This window comes from Danio rerio, chromosome 18, assembly GCF_052040795.2.
Source record: "Danio rerio strain M-AB ecotype USA chromosome 18, GRCz13ab, whole genome shotgun sequence".
NCBI classification, from domain to species: Eukaryota; Metazoa; Chordata; class Actinopteri; order Cypriniformes; family Danionidae; genus Danio; species Danio rerio.
Window position 1 is genome coordinate 25,899,228 of NC_141038.1, and position 27,611 is coordinate 25,926,838.

A 27,611-nucleotide genomic window follows, 5' to 3' on the forward strand; every position below is an offset into this window, starting at 1 on the left:
GACTCCTAGGAAATGGGGTGAAAAGGTTTATTAAGGTGCAGCTAAATTTCAGAGGGAAGAAAAACAAAAAAGAAAAGTTTCACTGTTCATTGTAAGAAGCATCGTGATGTGCTGTACAGCATAAAGCACAACTCTAAGGAGTCACTTTCAAAACAAGCAGCTTTTCTGTTGGTCAGTGTGACGAATATGCATGAACGCACAATTCCTGATTGAAATGACAGGATGTCAGCAACAAAATTTCACAGAGCAATGATAAATGTGACGAATAAAATGTGACCGTTTTAGCAGAGTTTAAAGAAAAGTGTGTGTCAGAAGTGTCTGATGTCAATGACCACAAAGAAACATGCAGAGAAACTGTGGGCAAATGCATTCTGTATATCAATAGTGTTTATGAAGTCATAAAGTGTTCTTTAAAAATGTATCTCATTTTCCATATCAGCTTTATATATATATATATATATATATATATATATATATATATATATATATATATATATATATATATATATATATATATATATATATCATGATAATTACAAAATAATTACTGTAAATAGCCTACAAAAAGTTTGAGATATATTTTTGTTGTTCAAAAATATGTAGAAACCCATGTACAGTAGGTCTGGTTTAAAAACAATTTGCACAATTTATGTGATGTTTTAGTGTATTTTTGACATTATATTTGCTATAATAAATTGTTTTATTAATAATGAATGGTTGTATCAATATTCTTTAAAATAGAACTTTTCAACCCCATTATAATTTTCATAGTGCATGGCTTTTGGTTGATATTTTGATGGCTGTATTTTACCCACAAAATTTACCTAGACTCACCTCAGGAAAAAAAACATATGAAATCAGGTTGCATCAAAAACATAATGAGAATCTTTACAAAGTCTCTCACAGTACCTTCAAAACATGCACCTCAAATGACCTCTGCAGTAAATCATAATTGACATTTCAACAAGCACACAGACTAGCAGCAATGCACACTCACAGTTTCTCTTTGTTCTTACGGTTGTTGAGCATTCTTCAAGATGCATCATACAGGGAGCCATGCTGTTGCAAAAAGACGTTTCTTCCATATTTGATGTTCAGTGGACCCATACAGCAGCTTCACTGTAAATATAAAAAATAAATAAATAAATCAGAAGATCCATAAACCATTATGCTTTTTTCACTATCAGTTTAACTCATTAAGTAAAGCAAGTGTTAACTTTAAAAAAAAAAAGTTTGAAAATATTTGACTAGCAGTCAATTATTTCAAACAATTTTTAAATTCTTGTGAAAAAAATAAACTTTTTACATTGTTTTGTGGTTACATGTTGGCAGTTGCATAATACTGATGTAATCATAATCATAACATCACACATTTGCTATAATTAGGTCAACCCCATGTGTCTTCAAGCAGATGGAGAAGTTCAAGATATATGCCTCACATTATCATGATAATCTGGCTCAAGCTTCAAAAATCAACCAACTTCCTTCTTTTTAAGAAAATCATTAGTCCTAAAACTCCTGAAGTGAGTCTCACACATTTCGTTGGTTAAAACAAAAAGTTCAATAGTATTTTGCAGCAAGACACAGTAAAGGTCAGAGCACACTGATCAATTACAGTAATTTATTGCATAATAATAATAACAATAATAGTTATTATTATTATTATTATTATTACTACTACTACTACTATTAATATTACATTTAAAGGGACTAAGCCAAAAAGAAAATGAATAAATGAATTATTACATTATTGATAACAATTTGAAATAACGGTTTATTAGTTACTGAAAATTGATGTACCACAGTAAATGTGTGATGTACCACAAGGATCAGTTTAAGGTTTAATATATATATATATTTTTTTTTATAATTTACATTAATGTTTAGGGTAAGAAATCAGAGTTGTATAAGTTCATTTTACTTGCGAATGATAAGTAGTATCTTTTGTTCTGGGGATAATTTACCAAAACTTATTAAGTTGATTAAAACGAATATTATTGAATTGAAATTGTGGTTTGACGTAAACAAAATGTCATTAAATACAAGTAAAACAAAGGTTATGCTATTTGGGAAATTAAAAAGTAGTTATAATATAGATTTAAAAACTGAGAAAGAGTATATTAAATTAAGTTGCTTGGTGATGTATTTGATCCTAAAAATAGTTGGAAATCACAAATAAATAATATGATTTCAAAATTAGTAAAATCTGTAGCAATAGTGTAGAAAGCAAGATTTATTCTGTACAATAAATCAATGTATGTATTTTATAACACACTTATGTTGCCATATACAAGTCATTGTTTGGAAATTTGGGGGATACATAAAAATCTGAGTAACAATCCTTATGTACAATGCAGAAAAAAGTACTTAGACTGATAGAAAATGTGGGGTATTCAAATCCTTTATTTTCTTTAAGTTTTTGTATGTCTTTGTGTATGTAATTATTTGGTGTGAAATCATGGAACAGTCTAAAATAGATTCTCAAACAATGTCAGGATATTAATTGATTTAAAAATGTGTATAAATAGATATTAATAAAGGAACATAATGATGAATAGAGGTGTTTGAAAAAGAATTATATGAGAAAGGCATGATAAAATTTCAATTAAAGACTATTTGCATTATTGGGTCTATATTATAAAATGTAAATGTACAAATGGAACCAAACATATAATACAGTATGTCAAAGATGCCAAAATGGTAAAATATAGCTCATGTAAAGCTTATATGTCTCATGTAAAAGAAGAAGTAATGGGGTGGGGAAAATAATAAGCTTGTGCTTTATTCCACTCCATTTCGAGCATGTTAAAATGTTTTTTTTTTTGTTTTTGTTTTTGTTAATTAACTTTTAGGTATGATTTTTCTGTTGGAAATAAATGAATCAAATCAAATGTATTTAATAATATTATGTACTCTATGAATAATCTTCAATTAATTTATTAATCATTGTACAATGTTTAACTAATGCATTATTAAAATACAATGTTGTTCTTTCAAACATTAGTTAATGTAATTTGAGTTACAGTACATAAACTAACAAACTAAGGTTATTTGACTAAAATAACATTAACTACACTGCAAAACCCAAAAGAGTAAAAGTAACTCAAACCGTTTGAGGAAAGCGACTGCAGCAAACCATGTAAGTTCAAAAACTAATCCTAATCTGTACTGTGAACTTAATCCATTTGTGTAAATAAAGCAATTTGAGCACAGTAAACCCCAACAAATGAAGAGAACTCAAACCAACTGAGTACTGGAAAACCCAATAAGGTAAGGCAACTCAAATCGTTTGAGGAAACTGATTGCAACAAACCATTTGAGTTAAAAAAAAAAAAAAACTATTCGAGTGATGTCAACTTACTCCATTTAGGTTGAAGTTATGTGGTATTTAATTAACTCTTTACCCTTAACACAGAGTTCAAAACTCTTTCCAAATGAGTAGAATTAACATTTAGTCAATTTTGAGTTAACTACACTCATTTCATTTGATATAGTTGACTGTTGGGTTTTTACAGTGTAGCATTAACAAAGATGACAAAAATACTGTAATCAAAGTATTACTAATTGCTCGATTGTGATAGTAAATGCATTATTTAACATTAACTAATAGACTAATTTTTATTATTATTATTATTATTATTGATAATGGAAAATAATTATTTCATAATATGGAAAAACAATGTTGTATATAAAGAGTTTTCCAGACTAGTGTTGATTTCAAGGTGGTATAAATTCATCAACAGAGTAAAGTTTTCCTATTCGCACACAAAAGCTGCAAATTAACCTGTTGCATTTCATAACAAGTGTAAATGTTTGCGTGTTTGACCTCTCGCACCCTCTTTTTATGCGTCCCTGGCGTCGTCTCTTTGGTGAACTGCCGTGTGTGCATTTGTCACCCCCGCAGGAAGGAGGCCTGGAGTGTGTGCGATGCGGACGCAGCCCCTCTGGCCGAGGGAAGTGTTCCTGTGCGGCGGCCTCTTTGTGGCACGCTAATCGAGCTTTCCTGTCAGCCGGCAGAGTCGTCCCTATGCACACTGCACTACGTGAGACGGGTGGACTCCAGCACTCCTCCGGGAAGTTCTGGGATCAGCAGATAACAATACTGCTCCCACCTCTGACATGCCGCCACTGGCCGACTACATTCTCTCTCTCTTTCTCTCTTCCACTGCAATATCTCTGCTCTGTCTCTCTACCTTTTTGTGACCTTCACAAGCTTTCTCTATCTTTCCTTGCTCTTCTTTATTCTCGCTATCTCAATTGTCTTTCTACTGTAGGCCTGTGTCAAAGCAAACGCCCCCTCTAGTAGTCCACACAGGGGTCATTGTCACCTCACAGTTTAGCCTCTTTGTCATTTTGCCCACACATACTGTTCAGGCATTGATTTTTGGATGCCATGCTCTAGAAGCGTTTAATGAGCTTTGCTTGCTGGCTTTTTAAAACGGAGAGTTTTGTATAAGGAGTTCTTTGGATCAGCAGATAAACCGTTTTTAAAAAGTCTGATATTATAACACAGCTATGCTTTTTGTACTGCAAAGTTGTTTTGAATGACACAAAAGTTCATGGTAACATCCAAAACTTTAAGTTGCACAAAAATGAAGTAAACAACTTTACAGTTCAAATATTAATATTATTACATTTATAATATTATACTGTATATTCATTTATTTTCCTTCATCTTAGTCCTTTTATTTATCTGGGGTCGTAAGTGCAGAATGAACCGCCAAATTATCCAGCATGTTTTATGCAGCGGATGCCCTTCCAGCTGCAACCCAGCACTGGGAAACACCCATACACTCTCGCATTTACACATTCACTACAGTGAATTATTTTGTTTATTCAAATTCAACTATATCACATGTCTTTGGACTGTGAGGGAAACCATAGAACAGAGAGGAAACCCACGCGGGGAGAAATGCAAACTCCACAGAGATATGGCAACTGACCCAGCTGGGGCTCAAACCAATGACCTTCTTGCTGTGAGTCGATAGTGTTAACCACTGAACTTGCAGGTTTTTTTTTTTTTTTTTTTTGTTAATAGAGGAGCTCTGCAATGAACAATACATTGTATAACCTTCATTTACCTTTAAAAACAAACACATTCAAAAATGAATGTAGGACAATGTTATCTTCTGAGAACTTCCTCACCTCAGAGCTCTACATGGCGTATTTACAGATTAATGAAAGTTTAAAGCAATATGTTTTCTACTAGTTTCTGGCTTATAAAAAAGTAAAACTACTGTCCATTCAGATGATTTTCTTTTCCTTTTATTTCATGTTCAAAATAATGAGAATATTTCCATCCCAGAAATGTAAGGCTTTGCCATCTCCCTTTTGGTCTCTTCCTACATTCTCTCGTTGACTGCGGAGATTCAATGTGCCTATGTTCATTTTAATTTAGCAATTTGCATTATATTTTACAAAATGTTACTTCAATATTATTATTTAATTTTATTTTAAGTATTGGGTTACTTTACTTGTTACTTAGAAAAGTAAAATTATTACGTAACAAGTTATTTGTAATGTGTTACCCCCAACACTGATTATAATTATAATTTCTAAAATAATTATATAAAATTATAAAATTTACTCAGCATAATAATAAATGACTCTGTATATTTTGAAAAGCTGCTCTGAAATGGAAATTTTCAGATCATCAATTTCACTTTTATTTTTTTTTCTTTTATACACTTGCTTACTATACAATGCTTACAAATTTATCCACCATCAAATAAAAAAAAGACAAAAAAAATCTCAGTTAATGTAGTTTAGTTGTAGTTGGTATACTAATACACACACACACACACACACACACACACACACACACACAAATATCTCAAACAAACTTTCAATGTGGTCAGGTCATAGGCCCTTGAAAATTTCCTGATTGTTATCATATATCATAACTGTAACAAGAGGCAATTCAGTCACATTTTCATATTAAAACAGCATCATAACATAATCAATACATGGACCTTTGTGGACTCTCGGAAGCTATGGAAATTACAAAAATGTAAATCAGGAAATACATTAGGACCATTGTTATTGTTTACATTCCTCAAAATGGTCTATAGCAGCAATACTATTAAAGTTACTGTTAATAAATATGAGTTTTTATTGGGTTTAATAACATGTCAATGCATGCCAGGACCCTACTGCTCTTGCCTTTAATATCTGTAAAATTTCTGACACATTTACTGTTAATATTATGTATTATTATTAATAGTAGTAGTAGTAGTAGTAGTACAGTACAAGTAGTCTGGGGAATATATGTGTAATTTAATTAGTTTGATTTATTTTTTTAAGTCAATCAAAGCCAGAGATGGAGAGGACTCTCCATTTTCCCTTTTCTGCTTCGACTCATAAGCCTCTCTCAGCGTGAGGGCTGGATTACAGGGTGTTATGTCCATGACAGCTCTACACACCTTCCACGCACAGTCTTTTAGTCCGACATCTCCATGTCTTCTGTGGAGTGCGAGACCAATGATTAGAAGAGACTACATATGCTCCCCCTGGAGCTCCTGAATCACCTCCACAGCCTGTCCTGTATGGCTCTATTCCAATCTAATCGGATTGCTGTACTGTCCGTGAAAAGTGGCCTCCGAGGACCTTCCCATTCTCATACTCAAAGTCTTTTTTAAAGCATCTCAACGGACGTTCCTTTTTATCTCTTTAAATATTAAGGTTATTTGAGCGTTCAAAGATTTGTCAGGAGGGATTCTTCAAGGACTTCACTCCTCACAGTGAATCATGCAGGCTTTTTATGAGGATGGATATGAACAAAATACAATCATATAAATTGCTCCCACGGACATTTGTCTCCTGTTTAAGTGCCTCTGTTCGTACGATAGCTAAGGAGAGACAAAAATACAACAACATTTTATCTTCAGCCTATTTATGCAGCATACTAAGAGCAGCAATGGCTCAACTCCATTTGGTCCACATAAAAATACCTTTGTTTCCTGCTACAAAAGATGCTGCTGATTGGATGCAGAATACAGCATTCTGAACACATCCGATGAGAATTTTCCAATGAGTGTATATCAGCTCACTGTAAACATCCAAAGATGCTGTAGATGGAGGCCACGATATGAAAAGACTCCCTCGTTTTTTTTCTCCAGCATGTTTTTCATCGTTGTTCAAAGCCGGTCATCTCCCCGTCTCTGAGGATCATTATATTTCTCTCGCTCTCACCACCCACCTTTATAAATGTCAGACAGGAATACATTTTATTTGAACTGATATCGCTCCTTGAAAAGGTACCGCAAAAGTTTTTCCACCGTTGTGTCTGCTTCCACTAATATGATTTGTCGGGCAAATTGTGTCATTAATCTGTTTCTTTTTGACAGCGTGAGTGAGGGGTGTTGGAAATAAGGACCCCGAGAGCAGAAAGGCCCTCTTTCTGTCGTCGGAGAGAGGTTGGTTTGGCAGCACTCTTTCTTTAAGGTAAACATTTATTACTTCAGGGCTGCCCGGCGAGCTGGAGGCAGTCACTTCACAGGGCTGTAAATGTCATCTTCCCTTTGACATGTGGCTGACAAATGAGTCCAAGCTCCAGTGGCCTGGGAGATCTATCAGCCTTCTTCTTCTCCTTGGCTGGAAGCTTAAAGTTATCAGAGCTGCAGAAAGAGCTCCACAGGCCTGAGATCAGCCGCTGACCGGAGGGCGTTGCATTACCTCATGGTGAATGAGTCTCGACGTGCAGATAGGTGATAGAGGTCGGTCATGAGCCTGTGGCATTACAGTTTGAGTACAGAATGTGAAAAATGTTAAAAATAAGCAAATATTTAAGAAGGGAAAATTGGTTAAAAATTGGGATCAGTTTATTAGGGATGCTATGGAGCTAATAATATGCTAAAACAATCAGAATTTGAATTGTGTTGATTTAAATTATTGACAATTGTAATTAAATAAATCAGATTTTTATATGCTGTTAAAAATTGTTATGCATTTGAATTTCTTCATTTGAATTTCATAACTTGAATATTGAACATCTGAAATTTAAAGCAACTAAATTCTTCAAGGCTGAATTTTTTATAGACGTATTTTCAGACTTCAGAATTTTTGTGTTCTGAACTCAGACTACAAATATCCAGTTTGTAAAAATACAGTTTCAAATATCCAAGATGAAGAAATTCAGAACATCAAATTTCATATCCTTAAATTTAAAACTCAGATATTCAGATTGTGAAATTCAGATTTAGCAGAAAGTAGCTCAGGGGTGATTAACAGGGAAGAGTAGACGATAGGATGCATGGCCTGAAAATTTTGAACCAATATCAATAACTAAAAATCATAATAGCCAAGTCTTTCTTTTGGTCGATTTTGATATAAATACAGTTCATATTTTGATATTATATTGTTCATTTAATCTGCAGTTCGTAAATACTAAAGAATACAAAATCAAATATAAAATATTTATATTAAAAAAGCCTAATTCATCTATTAATTCTCTGGTGCATAAGAATGAGGACAATATATAAACTAAGTCACATGTTTTTTTTCAAATAGACAAAGTTTACTGACATTCTCTGGAAAAGTGTATCCTCAAAATTAGTTAGCATGTTAAGATTCATCAGAACTTTAGTTTAACATAACGTAGCATCTTTGCTTTCTCACAAACAAATCTGTTTCTCTTTTCGTCCAAAACATTTACTAGGTGCTGACAGGCATTTCTTTTTCGTTGTCTCTGGAAAACTTTTTACAGTTCTCAAACAGACACTTCAATGCTCAATGTTTGCCCTAGCTGCTGCCGCAGATGCTTTATATTCTTTTAAAACAGCTTTGGAGAGATGACAACCAAGTGAGATATAGGATTTGTTGTTAAAACCTGATGCCAGTTTTTCTCCCTTTTTAAATGCTTGTTGAAGATACAAACACTAGTGGCACTGTCCTGTGCTGACACTGAGAAGAAACTCTTTCAGAACGGCAAAGACTTGATCACAGGTGATGATGCAAAACAGTTTTAAAGCAGCAATCACTTGCACTCGAAAAGTGGATAAATCTCAGTCTCATTTATTTATTTACCAGCAGGCAATCTTCAATATCAATGTTTTTTGAATATATTTATTTGTTGGAGCAATTTAAATTATGTCATGTTTCCCCATATTGCCCGATAATTTATCTGTTTAATAAATATGATGCATCCCCATTGTTTTTTTTTTTTTTTTTTTTTTGGAGGGGTGAGGGGATGGTTACTGCAAAATAATATTTGCAGAATTCAAATATAAATAGCAAAGGAAGAGCACTGTCTATCTTTGAATACGGACTGGTGAGAAAACTTTGTGTTTTGTCCTCAGACTAACCTATAATCTGTTTTTGTTGACAAACTGTATTTTAAAATAGTATTTAATATTATTATATTACAATATTATTTAATGAACCCTTTAATTTCTGTTTCTTCAGTCATTGTCGTGATACACTTGTAAAGCTGGAAGTATTAACAACTTATAGCGAAATATATATCATTATCATTCAACATCGAAAATAAATATTGAGATTACGTTTTTGCCATACTGCACAGTGCTACTGCCATACCTGATTACGATCAAGAAATAACTGTGTAAAGAGATTTGAGTGCCCAAAAAAGTGCTATAAAAAGGTAAGGAATTATTAATTATTACTAAAAGGGGTAATAAACTGCCTGAGAAAGTAGAACAAAAAATCCTAAAAAGCTAGACATGCTGAGATCCAATTATTAATATTTTTTTGTCAAATGAGAATAAAAATAGTTAAGATACAAATAATTGAATCTATAAGTCTGGAAAAAGTTGTAAAGCTAGAGGGCACTGCAGTGAACCACTGTGTATCTACAAATGGCAAAAGCATGGAACCGTGGGGATTCTTCGCAGGAGTGGCCGGCAGACCAAAATGACCTGCATCAACAGTGCAGCGACAACTCATGCAATAGGTCACTTTAGACCCCAAAACAAAATCCAAAGAATTGCATGCCTCACTTGCCTCAGTTAAGACGTGAGTTCATGACTCCACCATAAGAAAAAAAGACTGGAGAAAAAATGGTTTGCATTGCAAAGTTCCGCGACAAAAACTACTATTGAGCAAAAAGAAAAAAAGGTTTGGCGCAGTTATGCAGAAAACATCTTAATGACCCCAAGATTTTCGTAAAATACTGTGTGGACTCTAATGTTAAAATATTAACTTTTTGAAAGGTGTATTTCAGTATGTATGACAAAAAAATAACACCACAAAAGAAGATTGTACAACAGTAAAATATGATGGTAGTAGTGTGATGGTCTGGGGCTGTTTTGCTACTTCAGGACAGACTTGTGTTAAACAAAACCATGAATTCTGATATGTACCAAAATATCCTGAAGAATGTCTTGCCATCTGTTAGTGACCTCAAGCTTGACGCAAACTTGGGTTCTGCAGCTTGACAATGACCCAAAGCACACCAGTGTGTCCACTTCTGAATGACTGAAAAAAAAAAACTAAATGAAGAGTTTGGAGTGGTCTAGTCAAAGTCCTGACCTGAATCCAATTTAGATGGCATGATCTTAACAAGATGGTTTATGTTTAAAAAAAAAAAAAAAAACATTGTGACTGAATGACAATAATTATGATTTTTCATGCATATCATTGCAGCAAACTCATTTCAAGCTATCGGAAATGCTTAAATGCAGTTGTAGCTGCTAAGGGTGGCCCAACCAGTTATTCAATTTAGGAGGTCAACACGTTTTCACACACGGCTATGTAGTTTTGTATTTTATTTTCCCTTAATAATAGTAAAAACCTTCCATTTAAAACTGCATAACTTACTATTGTTTAAATTAGTTTGATGATCTGAAACATTAGTGTGTGATAAACATGGAACCAAGTAAGAAATCAGTAAGGAATACTTCTCCACACCACTGTTGAAACAAATTATTGTTTTTACCACTCCTTTTAATCAATCGAATATGTCCATGCTAAACAAAAGTTTAAACCATTTAAAACTGCAGTGTATACAAAACTAAAACCCCAAGATTATGTCTTTCAAACCTGCGCCAAATTCAGTGCTGCTCTCATTAAATCAAAAGGGCAATGTACCAAATTATAATAAATATTTACACTTTTCAATTAAACTTTTACAGTGATAATGTAATTTGCAATAGAAAAAATAACAAATCCAACAGTCTCCTAAATTAGAAAAATGCAAATCACAAAACACATCTCACACTTTTGGACCTAACATTATATTTACTTGATTTGCCGTCGCCTACCTGAAAAGAAAAAGCGAGCCTGTCTTTGTGTCACTTGTCACCATGCAGATCTTCACTTCTGTGATTGAGGTTGGCTGTGTGATGTTAAATGATCTTGAGGCCTGGCTGATGTCTACTGTGCATTTTTAATCTTCTTTTTCTCTTCACGCATTGACGGCTGTCGTATCGCACGCTGTCAACTTATCATTCAGCGATTTCGTTTTGGTTTTGACTTTGTTTATATCAATGTCAGGTTGAGGTGAAATCCTTGACCATCCAATCAGGTGATTGATAGCCCTTGAAAGAATTAGCAGGTGTGTAATTGTCCCGGTCATCACTTCCTTTGTTGTCAACGTTACTGTTTTTGGAAGAGGTCTTTAGACTCGCTCTAGGTTGAGTCTGGGAAATTTGCGGCGGTATAATGGGGTGGCACCGCGCAGCTTGCTGTGGGTTTTGACCCGGACCAGAACACAAGCCGTCAGCTCGAGCGGAGGCACTCCAGCAACTGTCTTTCAGCGCCATTAATCAGACTCACAGAGGACCGCCTTCCCGCCAGATGGGGAAGCTCTCCAAAACCCAAGAAAAATAAGCAGACTAATTAATTCTTATTGGCACAGGGCAATTAGATGGAGGGTTGGCAAGAGAGAAAGAGAGGAGGGAAAAAAATATGATGTCACCTTTAGTTGGGCACCAAACTTGCAATATATTAGTGTCAGAGCTTGGGTTGGTTAGGGGACGTTTTTCATGGCCTCAACTGTATGGGGATATGATGGGACGTGAGAGAGGAGAAAACACTACAGATAGAGGTTAATGAATGATAAAGAGGCTGTTGCGTTGAGGGATCAAGGCTTTGACATACTGAATACAGCAATTAAAAACACAAGCAACGCTGACATTCTATGCAATGCAGACAGATTTCAAGTCAAAAATAAAAATAAAATGCTGCCTTTTAAATGTGCATTAATATTTCAGACATGTATTATTTTAATTTTAATAATGCAGGCTGTCTACAAATATAGGCAAGTTAAATTTAAGATCTGTTAAGACTTGATTTTTTTTTTAAATTTAGGTTAAAGGTACAGTATGAAAGTTTGACAGTGGTTGAACTAGGTATTGCACTTAAAAGCGCAAGCACAGGTTGCCAGATTGATGACAAGAGCGAATGATTTAAATTGTGTTCTAAATAAAAGCAACGGTACCCGACTGAATGAAAATGAATATTTTCCATATTAAAATGAGTTTTTGTCCTAATCAACACCTCAAATTGATATTTTAGAAACAGCTTCTATTTTTCACAGGTGAACAACAGCACACTGACAATAATGACCTCAGATACACCTCATGTGCTTTATTCAATGTTAAATGCTAACAATATAAGTTTGAATGCCATTGTACATGACATGTATTGCCATATCCTAAAAGCAGCGGCAGATAGTTCACCTCCGATCTTGTAAATAAAATAAACTATTTGAAATTGAACTTTAGAACTAAACACATATGAGTGAGTCAGCATCTACATTTAATACTGTTAAAGAGGTTTAATATGTATTAATCAGATAATAAACCATACCATTTTATGAGTGAGTGCATATTCTGTGCTTCCGAATGGCTGTATTTTCAATTTCTGTAGTGTTTCGTCTGGGAAACAGCCCAACTGCTTATTATTGCGCATCTCATCATAAAGCGTGTTGTTAGGACACACAGTTACAGTGTAACCTGCTAAACTAATGTTTAAGCTTGATATATTTTTATTATTTCCTAATTAATAACAACCTCATGTGGAAAGTCTCATGTGGATTTTGCTACTGTCTATGGAAGGTTGCATTTCGGTCACAAACGCATGCATCGAGATCCTTCCTGACTGACTGAATGAATGAAATATGCTGTTTCCATCAAGGCAACCTGGACTGATGAAATATAATTAGCTAAACTGGCAATGGGTGGGTAAAATTACCAAAACAAAGAGAGCGTTCTGGCATGGAAGCACATTTTCAAAGCAGAATGTCTGACCAAAATTGTTTCTCAGAGAAACAAGAATGTTCACTTGACATGTATCTTAAATATCTGCAAACATATTATGGTATTCAGAACTTCCCAGAAATGAAAACTGACAGGTGTCAGAGATCAGACAAATTTTAAATCCATGGTAGCCATTGAGGCATTAATCCGATTTTGGTAGGCAATGACAATTGTAACTTGCCTGAATTTTAAAGTAAATAAATGAATAATAATAAACATGACAAATTTAGAAAGCTGAATGATATAAATTATTAATATATACACAAGGCAATTAAGATTTAGGACATAAAAAATATAAATGGACAAAGTCAAATTATAATTTATCAAATTATAATTCAAACTTTATCAAAAGTTTCATTTATTCAAATGGCTGACTCATTCAGGAACAAAGCAAGTGATTTGATGACACTATATCCTTGGGTTACATGTCCTCTATTATGTCTCATATTTTTTGTTGTTGGTAACTCGACTGGAAAACCTGCCTTTTTTTTTTTTTTTTGCAGTAATGAGAGGTAAAATAGACAAGACAAATCAAACAGTATTTTAGGTTATAATTAAGAATTCATAAGACTAGTAAAATTATACAACATGTATTTTGGTTTTCTTAAACACATTAACATATTTCAAACTCATGCAAATCAATCTATCATTTAAAACCAAAATAAATCATTTGAATGTTACAGGTACAAATTTAGGGACCACAACTTTTTAAAATATTAAGCACCCTTGATTAAATTTTTATTTTTTAAATTTTAATTATTTAATTTAATTATTTATTTATTAATTTTTAGTGTTTAAAAAATAAATGTGTGAATAACTGTAATGATTTCTTGTTAAAATCTATGAAGCATTGTGGCTGTTAATTTAGATAAAAACAGCGATTTGGTTGACTAAAACTACAAGGTTTTAAAAATTATATTATCACTGTGTAAACTACGTGTGAAAACTGTTACATCCAGTAAATGCATATTACATGTTTATAGGCACTTGAGTGTACTTGAAAGCCATAAAATGGGTTTTTTATGCTTTTTTTTCCAACAGCTGGTAAAAAAGTAAAATAACAGCCAGTAAATTACAGAAATGTATTAAATAAAAATTTCTGGTAAATTCCTGTAATTTACCATCTGTTATTTTACAGTAAATGTCTGTAATTGTATGGTCATTATCTTACGTTTTTTTCCGGCACCCCAGGGTACAATAAAGGATTTCTTTTACAGTGTACTTACAGTAAGCATGCTTAAGATACTGCTTGGCATTGTCAAATACTGGGCTCATGTGAATAGTACAATATTTCTAATAATTATTTACAAATATGTGATAAATTCATTGTTTTCTTTTATTTACACCATATGTACGTTGAAAAATAATGGTGTCTTATGGTTGTACACATATCAAATAGCAATCCTATCATAAGCAGTATTCTTCTGAGCAGTCAAAACTAATTTAAAATTTATCAAAGACATGGTAGTGAAAAGATCAACAAAGGACTTTATAACGGACATTGGACTACTGTTGTGATGTTTACCTGCTAACACTAAAACATCTAGTACAAACTGAACTGAAATCCCCAATCCATATACATCCCTTAAGAAGCCTAACTAAGCCATGAAACAATTCTGATATTAGTTCATTACACAAAGTTGTGCAAACTATTAATCCAAACACTTTGAAACTTTGTTTATTAGTAGCTAATGTAATTCCATATATTTAGATTAATTACCAAAGCAACTGGGGGAAAACAGAAAGAACTATTGTGTATTTATTCTTATTTTTTTTTTATTCAGCACTACATTAACAACGTCTTCGTTTAGTGCTCCGGTTAGGTAATGTGAACTGGCTTATCTGATGAGGTAGATTTCAATCATTAAGATGTACTATTAGCAAGAACTCCGCTTTATTACAGTAATGTTATGCTCTTATTTGCATTCATCCCCTAGGACTTGATTTGTGCACTTGGTTTTGTCCTAAACAGAGAAATTTTGCTTTTGGACAGAGTCATTAAAGGAAGAAATTACATTTGCATCCTGTGTAATCAATAAGAAAACTCAAGGGACTGTACAGCTCATTCCTTTCAGCATTGTGGAGATTCATACTAATTAGCAGGATGCAGGCTATAGTCCCCATATTTCCATATTTGTTAGCTTTGCACTTTTTATTTCTATTTATTCGTTCAATTATTTATTTTTGAAATGCATTAGTTAATAGGCACATTATGGTGCTGACAGGGTCGTTTTAGAACCTATTGTGGTTTTAAACACACATACAAGCCTGAAAAGAGCAACTAAACAGCATCTGTACCAAAAAAATCTGGTACATTTTGAAGTCAAAATGACGATAAAGTGTTCTTTATACTGTGCTGGAAACACAACCTATCCTTCATCCACGGGCAAAGTGGAGTGTGATCTTCACTTCTTTCTGGGAATAGAAGACAAAATTCGGCAGGATAACCGAACCCTCATCAGTCATGAGCCCAGGTCAGCAGACAATAAGAAAAACCCATTTCTCTCAGTGGATGCCTGCCTCCCTTAAACTTCACTGTGTCACAAAGTCATATTTAATTCAAGCTTAAAGCTTTCCTTCATGATGAATCACTGAGGGGCTGAAGGGATGATATCTTTCTTCCTCACCTTTTTTTCTCACCAAGACAAAGACCTTCAAACAGATTAGGTCAGAGCAAAAAAGGTTACTCCCATCATGCAACAGTTTGTGCGAGACCCTGCACCTGAGGATTGTTTTAAAGGGTATTTTAGTTCACTAGGACGGACACTGAACGTTAGCAGCTAGAGGTCACTTCCTGCATATGCTTGCAAATTTAAAAGATGTTGACCAATGTCAGTAAATCTCTGTCCAATGACCTTGTGTTCAAGATTGTAAATATTTAGATGCACATCTTTTCTGCATTACAAAAAAAGAATTTGCATGTTAGTGGCAGCTCCTTTGACATGCAGTGCACTATATCAGACCAATGTTCCAAACATTTCTATGGTCACAGGTGTATAAAATCAAATACCTAGGCATGCAGCCTTCTTTTACAAACATTTATAAAAAAATGGGTCCTTTCAAGAGCTCAGTGAACTCAAACACATTACCATGATAGGTTGCCACCTGTGCAATAAGTCAGTTTGTAATATGTATTCATTCTACTAAAAATGCCATGGTTAGTCGTATTTTAACAAAGTGGAAGACATTGGAAACAACAGCAACTGAAGGGTCCACAGTGTGCAATATTTGGCAACTTTTTGCAAGACTTCTACAGAGTCCATGAAGCATAAATAACTTTGTGGAACAGGATTCCATAGCCAAGCAGCTACATCCAAGCCTTACGTCATTGAGTGTAAGGGTTATCAAGGTTATGATGTGGGTTTATTTTTCAGGGGTGGGCTTGGTCCCTTTGGCCCATTTCTAATGACTGGTACGGTACGGTATAGTATGGTTCACCTTTATCAGGCTTGCATTTTCACTGCCTAAAGGGTCCCAAGGGTACCCTTTTGGTAGGCGTGGTGTGCGACAAAGTTTCAGTCGATGTCACTCTCGCTTGAGGAAATATCGCTCAAAATAAAGCTGTACGAGTTGCTCACATAGCATATGAGAAGCACTTCTCACAAAACAGATGCTTTATACATATAAATACTTGTGTGTAAATGTTCATTATTAACCTTACCATGGACATGATTTGATTATAACTGCAGATCAATGACAAAAAAATAAATGTAACATCTGCAATTATATGAAATAAATAAATTAAATATTTATGAACACAAACAGCTTTTTACAGTCTCTGATATGTTACCAATTAAATATAAACTACAACTCAAAAACAACACACAATACAGTCCACAGTCAATGCAAATCTCTCATCTGTGTCTCTAACCTTCACCAGCACATGTAAGCTCTGTTATGAAGTAATTCCGTCATTCCGAGTTCATAATAGTCCAAAGGCGATGATAAACATGGCAGTTTGTTCATGGTTTAGGTTGGTGAAAGAATCTTTTGCTCCTTTGTTTTTTCATGCTTCACTCTCGTGTTTGTCCGTTTTTGAAAAGATCTGATGTCAAAAGCACTTTAAAAATAATAATAAGAAAAAAAAGCACTCAATAATCATGTGCACATTATTATCATCAGTTTAAGAAGTTCGTCATTTCAAATATAGACACGCGGAGAAAGTGAAACTCCCTGGAGAAAGTGAAACTTATACTTTTATAAAAAGGTAATACTTTAACCTTTAGTGGAAACAACCATAAAAGCATACGGTACCAAACCGTATCGTACCATAACTTACCACACAGTGGAAAAGGGCCAAAAGTTCCAGTGAAAGGAGCTCTTAATGCTTTAGCATACCAAACTATTTGAACAGTTTTGGGAAGACCAGTTCCATGTCCAACATGACAACATTCCAGTGCACAAAGCATCTATGAGCAAGTCTGGTGTGGAGAAACTTGACTGGCATGCGGTTATGTTCCTATGTGTGATACATTTCTGAGTCCGTATGTGATGTTAAAGGGGGATACCCTGCCTCTCATGAAAATTGTGACATCATCAGAGATTCCGGATAAATGCGATCTCCTTTGTTCTCACTGTATCTCCCTCATAGCCACTTTGTGGCTGTGACTTTTGTGTTTTCAATTTAATTTGTTACTTTACCACTTTTTGAGATGTAAAATTGCTTTTTATTTATTTATAGGTTAGTAGTAGATTTAGTTATTAGTTAGCATTTTTGTTTGAGCACCAAATCCAGAAGTATCACCTGTTTTTTTTTTTTTTTTTTCTGGGAGAGGCAGGTAAGAACTAAATCCTGAGAACAGGTGAAGTTACTGCAGAGGAACTGTTTATTTGCTTTAGTCTTACTACATATGAACTGTTATTTACTACAAATTATTAGGAGGATAATTTTTGTAAATATTTTTTATGTATTATTTATTTTTGGAGTACTGGTACTTAATTTATCTTAAACTTGACATCAGTTGTTGTGACTCATTCATATGTTCGAACTGTATAATTTGTTTTTCTATGTGTTGCTAAACAAGTCTGAAAATGTTCATGGGCCGGAAAACCTGCCTAGAGTCCTGAACTCAACCTGATACAACACCTTTGGTAAGAATTAGAGACTGCAATCCTGGCTTTATCATCCACTTGCCTTATCATCAGTGCCTGACCTGCACTTTTAGAAGAATGTTTTTTTTTTTTTTTTTTTTAAGTATAGTGGTTAAAGTACATCGAACTAGCAGTTTATGTTACCAAAATGTGTTTAATCGTTGTGCTTTGCTATTGTTCTGACATAAATATTCAAAGTATCTTCAAATAAGTTTAAAGCTACTAATATGATGTAATAATCCATCTCCAGTCCTTGATGACAACACAAAAACATTCTCCAGTCCCAGCTGGGGATGCGAGGGAATCTATTATTCCTCTAATCCCGCCGGAAAAGAGAAAAAGGCTTCCTGCATCATTATTTTGCCTCCAAATGTAACTGACTTTACCACACAACCCTAATTTGCTTGCCGTAATTATAGGTCGTGCTCTCCCTTTGTAATTTATAAAACCTTTTGTTCTTATCAATAATGAATGGGGCTTGGGCGATTCACGCCACTATAATATTTTGATATTATGAAAATGCTAATGCATCAGGGACCCCGCGCCTTATCGGCCAGGTCTGATGCTCTATTAAGCAGCCGGCAGAAGAAGTCGGACGCAAATTGCTTATGTTAATGCCCCTGTTGTACCCAGACAGGATGAGGAGTCTGCAATTAATTTCTTCCAGGCGGCGGATGGACAGGCAAATTTATTTCCCATCCTCAGACCGGTGGCTCCCCCTCCACACCTCCCCTCCCCTCCTCTCGTTTTTCCCTGGAACTCGACGGAGAGCTGGAAAAAGAGAGGGAGCGAAACGGAGAGAAGAGCGGATCCATGACCTAATTGAATGGCGCTGAAACGCAAGAACGAGGCAGCAGCGGGAGAAGAGCAGCGGCATCTTCATTCATTCCGTTGACAGTGTTTTCGCAACTTAAACCTGTTTTATTAATTATGTTTGACATTTCCCTAATTAGTTTCATTTAAATCACATCAGCTCCTAGCAGATGATTGTGCCGTACATCAATTCACCACGGCCTTTGTGAATTAGTGAGAGAGGGAGAGAGCTTAGGCCTTGTATAATTACACAGAATAGGTAAGTGCTAAGGAGTAAAGCCATACATTAGAACAACTGGATTTCTGCACAAATGAGCTACACCTTTTTGGGATGCTGTTATGTGTGTTTTTGTTTTGTGTTTTTCTCTTTTATGCAGAGCAGAATTGTACTTGTGTAGTTACTGATGCACTTCAGTGGCACTTCATTTCCCAATGAAAGGGTGTCTTTGCATGCAAAATGCCTGTTTAACTTCTCATTTTCTCATGGATTTAGAACTATAACTCCTTACTAAAGTGTATCTGGAATATCGTGCTCATGCTTATTGGTGGTGTTTGTTTCATGCTGCTTAAGTCTGTTCATAATGTTTAAGTCTGCTTAGTGTAACTTAAATTACAGTAGTGTTATGTGTCTAAAATTAATATGGAATCTTTTTTACAAGCTAAATCAAATTACTCGTATGAGTCCATTGAACTTATATTATGTTAAACTGCCTTAAAAAAGCTTGTGTAACTTACAAAATTAAGTTAGAACATGATTAACTTGGTTTAACAAGTTACAATGAACTAAAACATGTTGTCATGACTAGTTAATCGTAATTTTTACAGTGTAGAGAAGTGTCTTACCTCATGTCAACATCTAATTTTTATAAACAATGTTGCAAGATATACGAATAAACATCAGTTTTCCAGCAGAAGTGATTTCATAACCATTAACATTTTTGTATTATTATTGTAATTTGATTACATAAAAATGTTGAATATTAAAACAAATGAAAAAAATCTGAAAGAAATATGTTGTTGTTGATTTAATATGCAATCAATGTATATATTTACCTAAAATTGCCACCTTAAATACCTCTTTTGCAGGACGTCCATGTAGCGGAATGACAGTAAAGTCTGACTTGACTTGATATTTTATATGAAACAGGTAGCATTTATGAGTTATTGAATCAATTCCAATCAGACAAAAGTCCCAGGTTATTTTTTCACAGGTTCTAGAATCCATTTTTTTTTTTGTTGGGATAGAGGTTGGGTTATGGACAGGTTTGGTGGCATGGGTAGGTTTAAGGGTGGGTTAAGGTGTAAGGGATGGTCAACAGTGTATTTACAAATGTAAATACAAAAGTTAATTACAGTTGTAATTACATACATGTATTTAATCAAGCATAAGTACACAGTAAATACATGTATTTACACAATAGGTTCAATGTAACAAACTATTAGGTCCTGTGTAAGTACATATTAGTTAAGGCCACTTAATTTAAAGTGGGACCGTAAAACCAAAAGTTTTGGAACAAGGATTAAAATTGTTACAATGTTGTACTTTGTTCTTGGTGCTTCGTGTGGTTGTTCGCTTTTAAACAGCAAAGTTTCTAAATGGAGCAAAATAGCTAAAACTAGTTAATTGCGAGTAAACTCTCCTCTTATTGGTCAGAATTGCACATGTTTTTTTTTTTTTTCTCTCAGCTGTCATTCGGTCTTATATTTAATTTATGATGATGAGCAATAAGACAATAGAAGCAAAAAGCTACACTTTTATTTTAATTGGTGACACCCACAGACATCAACACTAACTGTAAATTACAGGTAAGACTTTCTCACATAGCAGTTGACTTATGCATTATAGAGAGAATTAACAGGTGAACCATTTTCACAGATTAACAGCTCATGTTAATAGTCAACATGATTTCACTTTGTATTAGACATGAAACGCACATTTACCAATACGAATAATGGCATCCCACCCTTCTTATAATTCTATTCCTATTACATTTCCATAATACAGAGATATAGCCTGGTCCAGATCGTATTGCTTTACTACAATCGATCAGCTCCAGAGTTTGTTTCAATCAAGCAGAGACCACCTTATTCAGGTGATCTCGGACTGATTGTTTTGGTGAGGATGATAGTGTGATTGATGGATTCACACATGCTAAACGAATTGAGCTAACAGGGGAAACGCGCCAGGTTACGAAACAAAAGTCTAGATGTGATTCATAAATCCAAAAAAATAAATAAAAGAAATTTAATAAATGATAAAAAAAATGGTAATAAATAGTACTTTGTAAAATGAACACATTTTTTTCTTTTATTTAATTTTGTTTTTACACAACAAAACAATGCAAATGAACCAATGCAAACATGCTTACTTTACTGTAGGTCCTCAACAAGACCACCTGTATTCCCTCGTGTTTTAATTCAATCTTACATACATACAGGTATTTTCTCCTTTTCCATCTCAATGTTTACTTTTGAAAGTTTTACATTCAGAAACCCCTTTGAGAAAGAAAGCGGCCATCCAGATTGTCACCGGTGTGTTTGCCTAAGATACCTTGGGTACTTATTAAACTATCTTGCTTGCCCACGTTTGGTCTTTGAGGTGCAATCCAGCATCAACAGATGGGAGCACAAATGGGCACAGCGCTACAAATAACCCTCCTCAGAAAAAACACACTTTTCTCTTCAGAGAGCGGCATTTCACAGAGAGAGGCCCGTAAACAGTTGACTAATTGACACTGCTGTTGCCAGTCATGTGTACGGCCCTACATTATGGTGCAATCTTTCCCTACTAGAGGGAAAAGCACAGCACTATTTTTATCCCGTCTCAACATCAAAGGCGGCTTCTCTCAGGGATCCAGGGAGACAACATAACTGTGCCCTTAATGTTCATCTTGTTTAAGCCCCTTAGTGAAGCCCTTGGTGGAGCAGGCATCTCTAAAGCCCCCATTTTTCTCTTCCTCCCTCACTTCGCCACTGAGTCCTGTCTTTCAGAATCTGCGCGCTCTGTAACAGAGACCTGGGGCAGAAGTACTTCCACTCGTTAAAGTGCAGGGGAGCCAGTCCGAAAGCTGAAGATGTGTTTTAGACTGGATATACAGGAAGCATCACGGTGATTTAGAATGGTTTGAATACACAGCAATTATTCAATTATTATTATTATTATTTTTTTATGTTAGCATGGCACGCTGTGAACTTATGAACATGAAATTAGAGCATATATTGTGTGTTGATAGTTTAATTAAAAAATAAAATAAAAATATGTTTAAAAAATATAGTTATATGAAAACATAAATTAAACAAAAATTATCTAAAAAAAATGTAATAATAATATTGTAATTAGAAAGTACTAGTATAAACAAGTAATGGATCATGTTAATGACAGCACCTTCACTGTCATTGAAGTTCATGAATTGGTGATTTAGAATGGTCTGACTAGACAGCAAATGTTAATCGCTTTTATTGTTTTTTTTTATGTTAGCATTTTACTAGGCTAACACTGTGTATATATTGCATTAAAATATAATTAAACGATTTCACTTCAAAAATAAGATAAAATTTTCAAATAAAATGTTATTAATTTAAAGGGAACCTATAATGCAAAATCAACTTTAGGAAGCTGTTTGGACAGAACTGTGTGTAGGGATATTGTGTCTACATTCATATTGTAGTGCTATTAAAACAAGTATCTTTTAATTTTTTTTTAATTTCCTGATGTTAAAATATTCCGCAACCTGACGTAACAGTGGGGTTTTCCCTGCCCACCAAATTGAGTGACAGCTGCATATTAACATGTCTTCATAGTAACGCTTATTATCATGTCCATTAGGCAGGATTTGCAAAGAAACTAGGATTAAAAGATCTGTTTAAACTCAGCTGCACCTCAAGAATGAGTTTTACAAGGTTTAAATGTTTTTAAAACAGTGCATGTTTGTAATAAAAAATAAAATAAAAACATGTCTAAATATGAGAATGTTTTAATCCCGATTTGTGAATGTTAAATCAGATATATTTATAGTACAGTATCATAATGAATATACATATAGTAGTGTACAATAAATTGTATTCTGTCATAATGAATAAATGGACATGATTAACTTTGCACTGTTTTTGCATGTCTATGTGTGTGTGTATGCGCAACTCATCGTTGCAGTAAGGCTTGAATACACTCCACTACAAATACATCAAATAACCTTAGTTGCTATATTTGAATGATAAACTGTAGCTCTGCTTCATTCATGTCTGTCTCTGTGCTGTTAATATGACACAGCAGAAACATGTTGCAATGGTGGGTGAGGAGCTCATTTGCATATAAATGCTATACAGGCTGCAAAAACAGCTACAATTTTCTTTTACTCCAAAATTGACATTTTCAGTAGGGTATAGTACATGATCTGATCTAAAACTGTACATACATATACTGGAGACACCAAGACGTATCTTACATCTTGTAAAATTACTAAAATAAGAGCTTTTTAATAAAAAAAATAAATAAATAAAATATGAAATTACAAACGAAAGACTGTAAGCATGCTATAGTTATCAAGTAAATTGATTTTAATTACATCTTCTATCACAGAAGGTTATGAATGGCCTGAAAAAGACAGCAACTGTTAATGGATTTAATTTTGTATGTTAGCATGTTGATACACCGTTGATACAACGCAGGATAGATCCATGCATTCAAGTTGTTGGCACTATATTTTGACCCTACACCACCAGCCTGAACCATTGTTACAAGGTAGAATGGATCCATGCGTTAATGTTGTCGATGCCATACCATCCGAATGTCACAGCAGAAATCGAGACTCAGGGCCTACTCACACTATGCCATCCGTACCGTGCCCAGGCCCGTTTCCCGGATCGTCTGAGAAGTGTGAGTGCGCTAAATCGGGCTCAAGCACGGTTCACTTGGCCGGCCCTGGCCCAGTTGGAAGAGGTGTGCCGAAGCGCGGTTCACTTGGGCCCGAAACTGAAAGCGAGACGTGACTTTTAAGGGACTGTTTCATATGGATTTATTAATCATTCTTACTGTTCAGTAAACGCAAACTGCCGTTGTTTATTTGACGCAGACACCTCACTTCATGACAGCTGCGCGCCTTCAGCAGACCTCCTCATTTCTGCAGCACGAGAGCTTTATGATTGTTTATGAGTGCCAAAAGTGGCGGATCTGTTCGGTGAAATATCTGACTGCGTGTCCCCGCATCCCTAAGGACTGTTTGGCGAAATATTTGATGCCATATCAAACAACTGAAACGATATAACTAGAGACATTTCCACTGTGCTGCTGAGTGAGAGAGCGCTTCTCACTGAACAGCCCAGCAGCGATGACATAAGCGTGCCGAAGCCCGTTTGTGGTGTGAGCGCGGGCCGTCGGGGGAGACGGGAGGGGGGGCAAGCGTGCTTTGGCCCGGTCCGAGGCAACTGTACCTAGTGTGAGTACGGCCTCAGTTTCCTGTTTTTAGCTGACAGGAGTGGCACTTGGTGTGGTCTTCTGCTGCTGTAGCCCATCCGACTCAAGGTTGGACGTGTTGTGCATTCAGAGATGCTCTTCTGCATAATTTGGTTGTGACGAGTGGTTATTTGAGTTACTGTTGCCTTTCTATCAGTGATAACCAGTCTGGCCATTCTCCTCTGACCTCACATGGCATCTGCGCCCACATTTGCCTCTCATTGGATATTTTCTCTTTTCCAAACCATTCTCTGTAAACCCTAAAGATGGTTCATCGTGAAAATCACAGTAGATCAGCAGTTTCTGAAATACTCAGACCAGCCCGTCTGGCACCAACAAGCATGCCACATTCCAAGTCCCCATTCTGATGCTCGGTTTGAACTGCACCAAAACGTCTTGACCATGTCTACATGCCTACAGTAAATGCATTGAGTTGCTTCCATGTGATTGGCTGATTAAAAGTTTGCGTTAACAAGCAGTTAAACTGGTGTACCTAATAAAGTGGCCGGTGAGTGTTTATTTTGATACCATTTTACATTTCAAAATAATTATCTTCAACATGAATACAATTTAACTTGCAACTTTTAAGTGTTATTTTTTGATGATTAAACCACTTTTTTATTATTATGCTCAATGTTTAAAAATCTGCTGTTCTTTTCATTTGTGAAATAAAATTTTAATTAATGAATGACACATTAATTGACCAAAAGTGACAATGAACATATTTAGTGAGGTATAATACTGTTTATCTTGATTATCTTGTGCTTTATTATAGGAAGCAAGCAAGTAAATGAATAAGTAAATAAAGCCTATGCATTAGTTTAATTTATTAGTTTATTGTCAGCTTAGTCCCCGGAATGAACCACCAACTTATCCAGTACGCTTTTACGCAGCGGATGCCCTTCCAGCCGCAACCCATCTTTGGCAAACATCCACACACACACACACGCACTCGCATACGTACACACAACGGACAATTTAGCTTACCCAATTCACCTGTGCCGCATGTCTTTCAATTGTGGGGGAAACTGGAGCACCCGAAGGAAACTCCACACAAAAACATCCAGCAAACTCCACACAGAAGCACCAACTGAGTTGAGGTTCAAACCAGCAACCTTCTTGCTGTGAGGCGACACCACTACCTACTGTGCCACTACATCACCCTTTATTTGAATTCTATGTTTAATTCTTTTCTAAGAAGCTCAATAGGTTTACTCACATAAAAAGTGCCTGTTGACAAAGAACAGACAGAGTCTCACTTTTATCATTGGAAAGGTGAGATCAGTGCCCTTCCTAATCCCATTTCCCCTATTAGACTCAGCCCAGGGAGAAAAGCCATAGCCAGGCTGATTATAGGGCATTACCTGCTTCCCTTTGATTAGGGCAGTGCTCAGATATGGCTGAAAGCATAATATGTCTCAATCCAGGGTCAATACAGTCCATTGATGAATTGCTGATGTGACCCAAAGACTTCAAGCCTAGCTAATCACTACACAAAGGCCACTGTATTAATGCAAGTCAATAGTAGTGTGGAGAGAAAAGTCAAAAGGGAAGTTGCTTGTACTGCAGAGAGTCAGAACTTTCTTTCACTTGCTCAAAGAGTCAGAGAAAAAAATGAATACAAAAATAAGTAAAACAAATAAAAATCAAATGAAATAAAGTAAAAAAAAAACTGAAGATATTATTGAATGAATATTAAATTATTAATTTAATCCCATCAACTTTAATAAAAAAATACATAATGAAAATAATATATTTTAAATAAAATTAAATAAAATTAGATTAAGTTCAAAAAGTAAGTTTAATAAGTAAAAAAATGCATAGTTATTTTAATACAAAAACAATAATAACAACAACAACAACTATAAAAGTAAAAGTTTGTAAACAAACTCATGGTAGCTTGATAAAGACTAGTCTAAAAGTTTAGGAAGTTTGAAACAGTTGGCATTGATAGATAAGTACACATACTGTAGGTATTGTTTCTAGGATGGATCGGCATGTTTCTTGCTAGGAGGTTGCTAGGGTGTTCTGAGTGGTTGTAAGGTGTTGATAGGTTGTTCTGAGTGGTTGCTAAGGCGTTGCTAGACAGATGCTAAGGTTTTCTGAGTGATACAGTAGCTATGCGGTTGCTAGGGTGTTCTATGTGGTTGCTAAGGTGTTGCTAGGTGTTTGCTTCGGTGATCTCAGTGATTGCAAGGCAGTTGCTAACATAAATTAGCATGGTTATAGTATGAACTACCATGTAACTAGCATGTTTTAGCAAGATTTTAGTATGGTTTAGCATGTTGCTAGTATGTTTATAGTATGAAATAACATATTGCTAGTATGATTAGTATGTTTGTTAGTATGTTTCTAGTATGTGTTTTGTAGTTTCTAGTATGGGTTAAGGAAGTTGCACACCAGCTGCGCCGCTCAGTGCTATGACAGGGCAAACACCTGACAGTAGAAGTATTGCAAACCAGACGTGCACATGTTATTTAAAATTAAACTATTCAGATGGCTCTCTGTAGCGCAGCAGAAATATAAATGGTGTCCTGAGACGTAGCTGGGCACTGCGGAAAGCAGCCGACTTGTGGCACTGCTGTGCGTACCCTGATAGAAATCTTTGTTTAGAATTCTAAAATGCATGGCGGTGCATGCAGCAACGAGTCACATCCGGTGTGCGACCCTCTTTAATATATTGTTAGTATGTTTCGAGTATAGATTAGATTATTTTTAGTATGTTTGTTTGTATGTTTCTAGTATGGATTAGTATGTTGCTAGTATGTTTAGTATGGATTAGTATATTGTTAGTTTAAATTGGTATGTTATTAGTATGTTTAATGTACAGTCAATGGCAGAATGGTATCGTACTAATTAATATAAAATAATTTACTTAAAAAATGATTAATTAAAAAAAGGCTGCAAGAAACTTGCACTAGTTTAATCTGATATAGTAAATGGATGGTAATGGCACATTAATAACAACCTCTTGTTTACTTTTTTGCATAATTCATAGCAGGTGTAAATAATGAGCAACTTTTCGGTGTAAATGTGCAAAAGTC

The 27,611-nt window shown here is 35.0% G+C and overlaps 1 long non-coding RNA gene across 1 annotated transcript in view; it reads right to left on the bottom strand.

Annotated features, from left to right (window-relative positions):
* Nucleotides 1-359: 359 nt before the first annotated feature.
* si:ch211-147m20.3 overlaps nt 360-27,611 on the bottom strand; it is an 89,986-nt gene continuing 62,734 nt past the window's right edge. The window contains 3 exon segments of the long non-coding RNA NR_120393.1: nt 360-443; nt 511-1,119; nt 10,317-10,431. This is a non-coding gene — a long non-coding RNA (si:ch211-147m20.3).